This window comes from Rhodnius prolixus, unplaced genomic scaffold (assembly GCF_049639745.1).
Source record: "Rhodnius prolixus isolate KJV_2025 unplaced genomic scaffold, Rpr scaffold_2, whole genome shotgun sequence".
Classification (NCBI taxonomy): domain Eukaryota; kingdom Metazoa; phylum Arthropoda; class Insecta; order Hemiptera; family Reduviidae; genus Rhodnius; species Rhodnius prolixus.
In genome coordinates this window covers 14,371,857-14,385,413 of record NW_027411592.1, presented here as the reverse complement: position 1 = coordinate 14,385,413, position 13,557 = coordinate 14,371,857, and positions in this window count along the sequence as shown.

Below are 13,557 nucleotides of genomic sequence, written 5' to 3'. Positions count from 1 at the left end.
AAAAAAAGATTACAAGAAGCCCTGATGTCCGCTCGGTGGTGTAGTATCGCATTTCTACACCTGTTGAGGTGAGTCCAAGACTTTTGGCTGATGTCCTATGTCGATAAGGCACGCTAACATTTTTTAAATATAAATCAAATTTATACAAGGCAGCCCGTAATAATAGACTAACACCTAATCCAAATGTCAAGCTTGAACTATCCACGATTTTCTGCTTTTGAGTTCTGTGGGCAGAAGACACACACTCCAATTGTCCAAACAAATGAGTACATAATACACGTTTTCACCAGAAGGTGAGATGAACATCAAACCGACACATTTGCTACACATTCTCTTCCAAAATAGAAGTAAAACTCTGGTGAGAAACACAAATATGTCTTAGGCCTGCTGCAATTCTCTTTATTTGTACACGTCCTCATGATGTATAAAACGCTTTAGAACTATGGTACAGGTGCTAAATCTTCATTCTCCTAATCAAAGTGTTATTAACAGAGAAATTGCTCTTAAAACTTTTTCCAGGTCATTCCTGAAATTTATTTTAATGAAAAATCAATTAGAATCTTTACGAACACTTCGTAAAATGGCGTTTTAGCTCGAGCGATTTTCTTCAAATTTTGAATGAAGACGTAAATTTACTTAAAAGACTTAAGTTTAAGTCTTTTACTTAAAAAATGAAGTTTAATTCTATCTCTGCCTCAGAACTAGCAGAGAAGCATTTTCTGAGATTATTATATCAACACATGTTTCTAACTACGAATATAAATATATATCTAAATACGAATCACATAACGTATTATGTGATTGCTTTAAGAACATCCTGGTAGTTATCTTTAAAAAAGGCTTACAATCATTTTTGCTTAGAAGTTTTATAAGATTCAAGTTCAAGTTTAATATGATTGTTTTACAACTAATTATGTATCATTTCCGATCTTGGACTTGAACTAAAAAGTAGGACGAACTATAATTGTAGTTGTCATTGCTAGTTTGGTGTCATTGCTAGTGTGGTGGATTAGTTGTTCGCATTTCTGTCTCGAAGGTTTGAAACAGGAAGTCTACGTCTGTCCTCATCACGAACTTCTAGTCCTCAAAATTCCTTTTTCTTCTTTATCTACTATTGATAGTCGATTCTAGGACAAAGTCAATTTATTGTCTCTCAAAATGAACAACCTTGAACATGTGGTCGATTAAAAAAAAAAAGTTGACATTCATTGACTATTCGATCTGTACATATTTGTTGAAAAACATGTCGAAAGGTAAATATAAATTGTATTCACTTCGTAACACACTTATGTTACCAACATGTTTGTCAACTTTAGTTTTAATTAGGTAACCTTGAGGCTAAACAGTTAAATATGTAATATTACAACCTTCATGAATATGTTTTTGTTGAAACCAACATTGTTTCAAATTCAGTTCAAACTATCAATATGTTAAGTTCAATGGAATATATTATAACAAGGTAAATTTTAGGCTGGCATAACATTTTTGTTCTCGTTAACGACTAGAAAAACAATTACAATTTTGAACAGCAATTAACCAGTTCAACAAGTGAGGGAAAAATCTTTTGGAGGCACTTACATGATTTTCACTTGCTAACAAATTGTCATCAGGAATTTCAATTGTGATTTGTACTAAAAGCTCCCTTCTTCAAGTACCTTGATGTCCCCGAGGGTATCCCAGTCTGTATCACATGACAGTAGATATCGAGACGTGGGCAACTATTTTATTTAGCGAATCCACTGAAATTATGAGACATCACTAAACACACTCTGTTAAAAAGAAATCAGTAATGTGCATAGAGCGTGCGCTGTATTTAAATAGGAGAAGCGACTAACAAGTCTCCTTCCTGATTAAGACGACTACACCTCTTACTCACCCAACTGGTCTCTTAGGATGCTGTAACTGGTTTGAATCTTACTTCTGTCGGCATCTTGGAAATCAAAGAACGGAACCAGTGGCATTCAGTGACTCAAGGCACCAATTTACATCACATATCGCGACAATCTCTTTGACCTCGATACCCAATTCCACCGCTGCCAACAACACCTACAAGAGTCGAACAAGCGAGATCTCTCCAAATTGACTGATCTTACAACATAAAAAGCGCAATAACTCACTAACCCTTTCATTTGTACTAATTTACAGATGCACAAACGCTGCCTACACTTTAGGGAGCCACAATGCACTCTCATTCCACTCGATTTATCTCATACTCGCCTACTAAACGTTTCTTGAAATATTAAGAAGGCATAACATCTTTGAGGACAATATGATGTACCTATCCACTTTCCTTAATAACCACCTACAATCAATGGGAAGCGAAAAATGTACAAGTTTTAGTGAATAAAGCTGGAAGAAGAGCTAGCTAGTAGCTCATAAAAACCTGTTATTGTTTTAATCATGTTAATAAAAAAAACGTTTAAGCCACATTTCTAATCGAATGATTTTTTTTTCACCTCGAAATGAAGGCTAAGGATAAACAGTCAACAATATTCAGCAACAGGAAAATCTCAATATAGGTATAATATAAAACTAAATGATTAAAGGAACTAATAAATTTCCGGAACTAATTGTTAACTTCCGACCCCGAGACTACATGTACACATTTCAGTACAATTTTTGTAGATAACAGTGAGTGAGGATGGCCAAATATTCACATCACATTATTTCCTTTTTGATTCTTCGATTCGAAATAATTTTCAATGAGGAAAAGTTGTGAACGACGTAATAGATGAGCAGATGGATTGTTGAAGGAAGTTAAGAGGGCAGTGCTCTTAATCATTTCAAACTTGACTTGTAACCCCTAAAACAGAGCAAGTAATCATCATTACACACAATGATTGCCATTGTGGAATGCCTTTTACTAACTACATAATTATACTCTCAATTAATTTAATCTAACTGTAGATGAAGATACCAGAATACTTAGTGAATGCTCTTTCTAAAAAAACAATAAAAAAGTCTGGTGGTTTTAAACATTCAAATAACAAGGAACTGGTTGTTTATTTACCCATTATTTTTAAATAAAAATCCATGTAATAACATCATTGTGAATAAATATTTTACATAATATGACGGTAGTATTTTGTTTTTGTAATTTTATTTTAGAATTTCTATGTTTTTAAATATATACATATACATTTAGCTTATTGAAAACATGATAAATCGTTATCATGTATTTATTGTCTCTAGGAATAATATTCTGGTTATTTTCATTTACATAACAGGAGGAATTCCCGAAAAAAAAAATCTTTGTTACAAATTTCGCAAAACTTTTATCAATACCCAGCGTAAAACCATTCCCTTTATTTTTAGATTATTGTCATCTGGAAAGAAGGCCAAATTAGTATTTAACACTTTATAAAAAATATCAACTCTTACTGTTCTTGTAAGCAGAAATACTGCAATAATCAAACTTCCAATATAGTTTTCACTGTTATTGGAGGTGTCCCATGAACAAAAAGTAGTGCCACATGTGTAAAAGGGACTTGTCATCATCATGATTATCGCTTTTGATAAACATCAAAAGTAGCCGCCGACATCCGCCTACTGAATTTGCTGCCATTATTAAAAATTAATTGCTATTTATGGTTCACTATAAATAATTAACCATCAGTTTCATGGCAATTTCTCTTTCATTCAAACAATTTTTTTTTTTTTTTTAATATGATCTCTAACGAAAAACTTGCTTGCGATTGCTCTGTAGTGATTTACCTATTTCTAGAAATATAAAACAATTTTACTAGATTCTGTTTGCAGGATCGTACTAGCCTCAGGGCTTCTGAACTCTCGGGGTGGACCATTTTATGAGAGTGGTTGTTCGGCAGCTCATCACCGCCAGGAATTTGAAAGTGTTCGTCCCTGAATTTTCATTCCTAAGAGACAGAACACACAGTGAATTTTCTTGTGTATGGCAATAAATCCATTTTCTTTATAAAGGGAGCACGTATATTGTTTACTGATGAGTCTTAGATTTGCCATAACTGCGATTTGTCAGACTTGATTCGGAGTTCAAGGAGTGTAAGAGGTGAAAGATTTGTATGATACAACTTTTACTTTTAGGCGTTCCCAATCTCTGATGATTTGAGATGGTTCTACTTAGCGTAAAGAGTTTGTGATCATTAGAGCAGATTTCATGACTGCGATTCATTATATGTTGCGAGAACATATTGAAAGAAGAATACAGGCGTGTAAAGAGGGGAAACTGCACTCCAAAAAGTACCTTTTCTTAATAACAATGCATTGATGTCTTAAACTGGCCTGCTTTTACGCTACCTTATTTTCTTTTCAACATTTATTGAATTCACTCGAGAGGCTGAGAAAAATTCATATGTCGCTACTTGTGATCCAATTGGAGTCTTCAAAAAGGAGAGGCTTTTTCAATCACGCAATTTGAGATTTCTGGCTTAATGAAGGCTGACCTGGAATTGCAGTCGAGAAAATACTCGAATGTACCCCATTATCTGGACTGAACACCCACTTACACATTAACATTCCTGGCAACAATAAATTGCTTCTCTAATAATTTCTAAGCACAACTGATACTCACTTTGTTTCTTTCTGCTGAGGTAAAATGTTAAATTCATTAAATTTAATATTTTTTAATTAACCCAAAATATTTAGAAACTAAGTCTTGGGACCTGGAAAGCCCTGGTTCATATAACTCTAATCCTACTCTTGCAGACTGCAGACAATATAGTTCTGTAGGTTGGTTGAAGTTTCTTGTCTAATAAAATTCTAAAAAATAAGGGAATCATTTAGTTAATTTGTGGTCTACATAAAGTCCTAAGACCTTAACTATTGGCGATTGCGAAACTTTAAACGGCCCTAGCTGTATAGTGCCAGCAAGAATGTTCTGACGCTTTCTACTAAACATGGTGACTGAGCTCTTATTTTCAGAAATGCGAAAACCCAAGTGGTTGCACCATGCATTGAGATCATGCAAGGCCTGTCCCATTATTTCTACCAAATTTTCTTCGGATTTTCCTCCAGTGTATACAGTGAAATCATCAGCAAACTGGACTATCCTGATTTCCGGAACGAGCCAGTCTCTCAAATCAGATGTATATATATTAAATAGCAAAGGGCTAAGCACGGCACCTTGGGGGAGACCAATGCCTGTTGTTCTGGGACCCGTTACCAAAACTCCCCTTCTAATAATTAACTGTCTTTGTTGTAACATATTAATTATATTTACTATTACCCTACCAGGTACTTGCATTACCAACATTTTATCCTTTAGTATTGCGATATTTACGTTATCATATGCTTTATGAATATCTACGAAAGCCGCTAATAAGGGTTTGTTTTCCGTTCTATTTAAGTGCACTTCATTAACAAACGCTGCCAGACAATCTAATGTGCCACGGTGCCTTCTAAAACCCAGCTGATGTGGGGCCAGCTTACTATATTCCTCCACCCACCAATCCAACCTATGCTTTATCATTCGTTCATACGTTTTGCACGCACAGGACGATAAAGCAATTGGCCGATACGACTGGTACGAGTTGGGATCTTTACCAGGCTTTAAGAGAGGAAATATTAAATGGGTTCTCCAACTTTCAATCATAGCTCCCCCAACCCACATTTCGTTCATAATTCTAAGGAGCGACAAAAGGGCCGGAAATGGAAGGTTTTGTAGCATTTGATAGTGAATACCGTCTTGGCCGGGCGATGTACTGCCTCCTTTTTTTAGAGCATACTTCAATTCCCACAATTGGAATGGCTGATTCAAGTCCTCATCACCAATTGGGATATTTGATAGGTCGATAAACTGGCTAGCATAGTCCGGAGTCAGAGATTTATGGAATTCTTCAACCCAATGGCCATCATCAGTGACTTCTACTTGGGGAGAGTAACCTTTTTTTAGACTTCGAATTCGCTTCCAAATGACGTTAGAGGGAGTTTGTCTATCTAAACTATTGCAAAATTCGTACCACATTATTCGTTTTTTTTCTTTGTACGTCCGACGACTGATTGCTAGTTTTCTGTTTAAATTGACGTAATTTTCCAAGGTGGGTGCTCTCTTATAGCTTTCGTAGGCTATTACTGACTCTTGCTTGACTCTATTGCAATCATCATCCCACCAAGGCTTGATTGCTCGATTTGGGTTTAAATAAAGCCATTGTGGGAATCTAGGAATGGATCCTAAGGCCGCTGATCTTATTTCTTGAGTCAAATAATCATAAGTGCAGCTGGTGGATTCCGATGCACTGAATTTTAAATCCAGTACCATCCGATACTTTTCCCAATCCGCCTTACTGAGATTCCAACCTCCTGCCTTAGGGTGCCTAATGCGTGCACCAGAGGTTGCCTGCCGCCCATCAAATGACTTCACCAGAATTCCCAGGTGATCCGAACCCAAGGGCTCTTGTATTACTTCCCAACTGAGCTCAGACATCAGATCCGGAGAACATAAAGTTATATCCACAGGTTGAGCTCGAGCCCCCGGTCGGGGAATCATAGTGGGTGACCCATCATTTAATGTACACAGATTGTACGAATCTATTAACTCTGCTAGAGCTCGTCCTTCTAGGTTTTCCCGATGTCCCCCCCACATTGGATGAAGCGCATTAAAGTCTCCACCAAGAATAAGAGGACCCGAAACCTGATTTAGCACATTACTCCATTCCTCTACTGAGGCTTTATGCCCAGGACGGCAGTAAGTGCCAAGGACCGTAATACTGACGCTCCTAAATAGGATTTTAGCCCCACATATCTGAACTCTGCCCCTCAATGGATTATTCAGCACTATTGGGTCGAAAGGCAATTTTTTACTGATAAATATGGCACTTCCACCATATCCATCCTCACGATCGTCTCTGACAACGTGATATCTTCGCAACTCTAATTTTAGGTTATACTTAAACCATGTTTCACTTAAGATGGCCACATCGACGCACCTCTCGCGCAGCAGGACATCAAGACTGTCCCTATTGGCTAAGTACGATCTTATATTTATTTGAAAAATTTTCATTAGGATTGAGAATGTTTTTGTGTGATTATCTTAGATTTACAGCCTAAAGGCACTTTTGGAGTATCCTTCATATGTTCAAGGTTATATGCTTTTGTTTTACTATTCTCATTTCTTTCCGAACTAGACCGCAGACTACTCCTTCGTTCTTTGGTGAGCATTCTCGCGTTACCCGCAGAATGCGCTCCTTTTGAAGGAGTAGCACTCTCAGTTTTTTCCCCTTTATAGAATTGGGATACAAGTAGTGCTAGGGATTTGGTAGTTTCACCAATATCTCCCTTACTCAATGAATCGATCACTCCAATGATTACATCCACCACTGGGTGATCTACTGCGGCAAAAGTTTTTCGGATATCCTTGATACTGATTTTATCCTTGTCTTTTTTTTGGCTGACTTCTTCGATTTCCACAATAGGCCCTTCAGGAACATCCCGATGTTCGCCCAAAATCGGCGTTTTCTTCTCTGACCGCCTCTTTTGTTTTCGTGGTCGTTGATGTTTTATGGGGTGGAGTAAGGGATCTGGAAGGGGGGGAAATTCTTCCTCCGACAAGCACTCGAATCTGTTCCTTTTGGTTACCTCTACGAAGGTGGTACCTCCTAGATATGTAGTACCATATGTAACTTTTTCTTTAATCAATTTGTTTTCTTCTTTATATTTTGGACACGCTGCATCCGTAGCCAAATGATTACCTCGGCAGTGGATGCATTCCGTTTTGTTTATTTCACATTGTTCGATGCTATGAGCACCAGAACATTTACTGCACCTCGGTTGCCCTTTGCATTGTGAGCTGGAGTGCCCGTATCGAAGACAGTTGACGCACGGTCTTCTATTTGGTACATATGGTTCCACTTTAAACCTGGCACCATACATTGAAACGTATCTCGGTAAGCTCTGAAACGTCAGAAAGCAGGTCTCGAGTGGCCTGTTTTCTACCCTTCTGAATATTCTTTTTACATTAACTACTCGGATTTGACTTTGAATATTCTCCAAAATCTCTTGTTCAGATATTGAAGACTCCATCCCTTTTATGACACCTTTTGAAAAAATAAGGTGGTCCGGAATGTAGGCTTTCAATTTTTTTTTTAAAAAACAATTATTATTTGTCAAATAATTTGCTGCCTCGGGGGTACTTGTTTCAATTTTCATTCTATTCTTCCCAACTGACCTTATATCCAGGATATCATGGGAATGTTTATTATCCTCGGTGTAAATCCATTTGCCAAAAGTAACCCGATGGATACTTCCCAGGTTACCCTCATTTCCCTCAACAAAGATGAAGTAGGGACCTTTATCATTTGGCTTGAATTTATTTCCAGCCGGTAATTGTAATGTTTCTATGGCAACATGACCACTATTTTTCGTCATGTCGTCATTTTTACCCAATTTGGGAGCCCGGATTAGGTCCAAGGGGGTTCCCTCCCGAACCAGCGACCTTTTATTTGATTTGCCTGCATTAGGAATTACGCTAATGTTTTCTGTAGGCGAACTATTGGAGTTATTGCTACTGTCAGTATTACTATTATTAGTAGTATACTTATCCGCTTGGATGTAGGGTATCGGTGGTGGTCCTCTGTCATGTGGCAGCCCATCGCTACTCTCCTCCATTTTAGTTTTGCTGTTGGGTTTAGTCCTTTGTTATTGTAAAAATTTCAAGTGTAAAAAAACTTTTTTTGCGCGGAAAAACGAGAATTTTTTTTTTAAACAGCTCCCTAACCCCACAAAGTTCCTTATTCTAAATAATTTTAAAGTTAAAATTCTTTTCGTCCAACAAAAAACTACAAACTTTGTGGAGCTAAAAAGTGAAATTAGTAACATTATTTCTGTTTTTCTGTAGTAGTTGAAATAGTTTATTCTATAGCAAGGCCAAGTTGATTAATTGTCGACTCTATTATCTAATTTCAATTTATATTTTTATTTTCAAAATTACGCAGAATTGTGGCTGTGACCTCATTGAGAATTTCTTTTTGTTTAATTAATATTTTTTCTGCGCATGCCACTTAATAAACATTACTTCAAAATTGATCTCTTCTATTTCCTCCTTGCGAGTTCATTTGAATATATTAATTTTTTTTTTTTTTTTTTGTGACTGATTCAACAACCCAAGAGGAAGAAAGATTATGGGTAATTTTAGTTATAATTGATTTAATTTTGTTTTATTTATTACATAATGCTTTTGGGGTTTATCCCCTTAGCATGGAGTTTGACATAGAATGATTTGACAAATAATATAATTCATAAATACCAGTATGTAAAAATAAGCAAAATAATAAATTTAAATTCATGAAAACAAAATTATATCCACCTCCTCTGAGCTTTTCTTTTCCTTCTGTCTTACATCATATCTTACCTTTTATTAGCTTTCTTAGCTTTTAAAAAAATTACCACTCATTAAGTAAAAAACTTCTTATTTGTAAAGATAATTTTGATATAACCATAGCACTGATTTGCTGTACAGAATTAATTTAAAATAGATTCACATAATTTTCTGAGTCAGGCAAAGCTGTTGCAATAAAGTTGTTCAATTTGTGTGATCGGAAAGGCTCGAAGACCTGGCAGGAGAAAAGGAGGTGCAGCAAGGAGTCTGGAACATTATTTTTACATAGAGTGCATATATTAGAACTATCAAAGACATAAGTACCAGAGTTTAAATAAATTTTTGTCTTATTGAGGTTAGCTAATCTAAGCTGGGATATTAAGCGAATTTTTTTGATGAAGAAAAGCCAAGATAGATACTGTGCATTGCTGCCCAGACTACTTATGTGACGGTACAATAATTTCAGTTATAATGTTTTTTATTTCTATTAATGGCAAGTTTTCGATTGGCCTTAAGCACCTACGATGACAAAGCCAGTACTTAACGTAAGGCATACAGAGATAAATCTAGAATACAGTATTTGGGTTTGGTGTTTCCTGCAGACAATCTCTTTTTTAACGCCACTTAAACATTCACTGCTCATAGTCATTCTCTTTTCAGAAATGGTATTATTTGCTCTAACTCCGCTGTGAATATCATCTACAATATTATATACTAAGTGTCCCGCCTGAGACAATTCTGTTCTGGCCAACCTAGCACCAATTATTTGGTTATCATCTTTTAAATATATAATTCTATTTGATGTTTGATGGATTATTCATCATCTTATATGTTTGAATATATAAGTTCACCCCTTCACATGCCTTTCTTATGCCAAAGAAAATGGCTAGAGTCGACTTTTCAAAGTAAACTAAATCTTAATAGGACTCTTTTCTGAACCCTTATTGAGATGAGATAGTTTGGGCGTTTTTCTGACTTCCATTCTAATTTATAGTTTGTTTTTTTTTTAAATCTTTTCAAACGTTTGAAGACAGTGCGATGGGGCTGAATTAGATAAGTTGGAACCTCTTCAGAATTATATCACACGCCTTCCATTCAGTCGGAATAGCTTCAAAGCTCCGAATATTGTTGTATACATTTAATAGAATGATTATGTTGCGTTTGGGCAAGTTATTAATTATTTGGTATCCCTATTTTATTATTTCCCAGTGCTTTATTTCATTTATTGTTATCACTTTGAGTATTTCATTTAATGCTTAAGGAAACTGTTCTCGTTAGAATCTAAGAAAAGGTTGATCATTATCAAGAGATAAATTATTCACGAATTCATCACTCCAGCCAAAAATTGTCTGCAGTTGCGATTAACAACTTTTCTATTCTTTAATTTGATCTTATACTAACAGATTTTGATAAGGGAATTTTTGTTTAAATTATTACTCAAGTTTACGTTTAATACATTTTTGTTATAGCAACTTGCTTTTTAGGTAATTTTTCATTAATTGTGCTTTTTTCTGTCGTTTGAGATTGCAGAGCAGTCTCCGAAGTCCCCCAAGGATAGCAATTTAAATTTAAACTAATCGACTGGACAGTTGTACATTCGAATACCTAATTTTAAATTGCAAGTTTTTGTTAAGGGGATTCTACACTTTAAAATTGAGGAAAAGAATTGAATTAAATGCGATTTTAATCTAATATATTGTTATTAGCGCCGCTCCCTTTACAATTTAACTTCATCCATATTTCTTTAAATTTATTTCAATATTCCAAACGCGATAATTATTAATGGGCAGATAATTGACTTTTGAATTGGTTATTATCAACTTTTATTGACAAGTGGATAAGGAATCATTCGCCGCTCAAAATCATGGGCTACATTCGAGGGGTCCTAATATTCACTGCTGAATTTCATGTCTGAATAACGGTCTCCTCTATTGTCTGCCCAATCTGACATCAAGACAACATTATGGCGATTAAAGTTGCCTAGTACTTAAATAAGGGCCGTGGTAAGCAGTTAAAAAAAGGAATTCTACGTCTGACCAACATTACTATGCCCGCATTTATATTCTGATACCAACTTTATATTTATTTTGCAGCTTTATTGTACAGCTGTTGTGAATATTATTACTTATTCTATACTATAATTTACTTTTCTTTGTATAATAATGTTGCTCCTGCGATCAAACATGCCCGAATAAATTGAAATCTCTATAGATACAATTTATTTCTAATCGGGACCGAGTCTCGACAAATTAACAGTATTATCATTATACATCATTTCCATAGTCTTCTAATTCTTCTTCCTTGCTTACTTCCGCTATTGCAAGATTATTAGAGGGTCAGTTATTTTAATGGAAGTATAAATTTCATTTAAAAAAAAATGAAAAGAATTTCATAAATTATACTGTTAAGAATGAAGTTATTGTGAATACTTTGTTGCTTGGTCCTTATTTAAACTGAGGAAATTATTATATTATAAAATAAATGCTAATAACAATATGTTACTTTAAAAGCCATATCTTTATAGACTGTTGACTCTTTCTTGCATCTTGCAATTATTACATTGTTTCATATAAATAAGTCAATCTATATTCATACAATTGATTAAAGAGTATACCGCTACCGAAATAACATCACTTTTTGAACTTTTATAATTGGACGGTAGGGATTCTGCTGCACTAACCCTCAGGATATGTATGTTTTTAGGACAGTTTTGTTGTATAATAGGTTTTAATTAATTTCTGTTTTGTTTTTTTTTCTTAACTTCTTTTTAGTATAAAAAAAACATCATAATTCGTTCAGTTTTCTCTTAAAAGTCGAGCCTTTAGCAGCACACATTCTTTTTGGTTTATATTAAAAAATAAAACACTCCCAGGTCATTTAAATCTGACATTGTATTAATATTAACTACGACAGAAAATGAATTATTCTTTAGATAATTTACAGCTTCTATAAAAGAAATGTTACAATCTACTGCAACTTGCTTGATAGTTATTCTTATTTAAACTTGTGACTCAAAGATTGAATTTTGAAAACATGATCTCGCTGACACAATTTTTCTGAACTTTCACAAGAACTAGCAACATCTAGACGAGTGCACTTTCCATCAATAATTTCCCTTTACACTGGTCCTTAAAGTGCCCAAAATTAGTGTACCTCTCAGATATGCACACAACTGGGCAGAGTTCTGTTCTCTGTAGGCGACTAAGATTCCCCAGATAGACACATGTTATCCTTGATTATTTCTCTCATTTTCCTTTTCATTCCTTTAATATCCACTATTGCATAATTAAGCTCTTGAGGGAAACACATAACGCTTCTTATTTCCTTATCAGACAGTTGCATATCTACTTTCCTAATTGCACCCCATCCAAGGAGTAAATACTTCAGAATGTCAAAACCCTTTTCTTCAGTTCAATGGACTCAAAAATTCATTTTGCTGATACAGCATTACTAAATTCTACTTTGATTCTATTTCTCCCAAACATTTTAACGTTTTCTTAATGTTTTTGGATGTGTAAGTGTAAATAAATTTTGTTGGGACAAAGGAATCATTCTTATCTTTATTTGTATTTTAAAAAATTAAGTAGAATGGTCCATAGTGTCTCTTCTACATTTCATCTTAATTTTAGGGTTTGCTCTCTTCTTCCTTCTTTCATCAGAACGATATTTCTACTTACCTCATTTCCTGCAGAAATTACAATATCAGGAAATATATCAACTTTTCCTTGATTACTTCTGCCCATATTTACTAACTATATTTCCTACAAATTATTTAAACTGACCCAGTTTATAAAACTTACTCTAAAAACATAGTTTCAAGCTCTTTACTTGGTTTACAGATGGATCTCATGTGCTTGAATCCACTTCCTTGACACAGATATGGATAAATTTTCTGCTTTCGTTGTATTAAATAAAAGCATCAAACACCAGTACTGCATCTTCTTTCCTATTCAGAGTCAACTATGTAATATGAAACCTAATTTAAATATGGTATTTGACAAAGCGTCCAACGATACTTGAGTGGTCAAGTTACAGTTGTATTAATTTTTCCCCAGCTTTAGCAGACTTGACACAAGCTGAAGAGGGAACTTATTATTCAAGCTAAAGTGAGAGCTGTCTATATTCCTCGGGAAGGGATTCTTGAAATCCATGTATAATCAAAGTTTTCTCGTGTGTGAAGATTACTTTTTGCCCTAAAAGGTTTTTCTGTAATAACTACATTTGTTTATATCACTTTCAGTTATTTATCATTGTTTATGTTAACTCAT